The sequence below is a fragment of the Diachasma alloeum genome, unplaced genomic scaffold (genome assembly GCF_001412515.2).
Source record: "Diachasma alloeum isolate Michigan unplaced genomic scaffold, Dall2.0 Dall_scaffold_00859, whole genome shotgun sequence".
Lineage (NCBI taxonomy): Eukaryota > Metazoa > Arthropoda > Insecta > Hymenoptera > Braconidae > Diachasma > Diachasma alloeum.
The window spans coordinates 37,075-37,594 of NW_021680980.1; positions in this window are offsets into that span (position 1 = coordinate 37,075).

Consider the following 520-nt stretch of genomic DNA (forward strand, 5'->3'; position numbering starts at 1 on the left):
AAAAAAAAGCGAATTTACTNGAGGTCTCCGCTAAGGTATGATACAAGCAGGTATGATGAAGCCAGAAAACAGGGGACAAGTTCGCCGGAGCGCCAGAAGCGGCGTTCCGGTCGACTTACGCTTCCCCTCATCTCCTTTAGTCTCCCACCACTGGCACTTTTTTTGCTGGAGGGAACGTTATGAAATTTATATTTTAAGTCAAAATAATTAGCCCCGTATGAAATTACACGTACAATGCGAAGAAAAATAAAAAAATGCAAATATATTCATGGTTTATCATGTACTATTTCTTCCATAGTCAATGGCCCGCTCACTCTTTCATTAATGGGGTGATTTTTATCTTATAATAGGTGAATTCTTTCTTTTTTTACTGAAAATAATTACCAAGATTGAGAGTGAAATCACTGCTCAATGTAATAGCATTAAAAATAAAATGAAAATGCATTTTTGTCCAATGTTGAACAATATTTATTTTTCGCGCGAAAATATCTCGCGAATGTTGTTTGTTTATGTCTGCTCC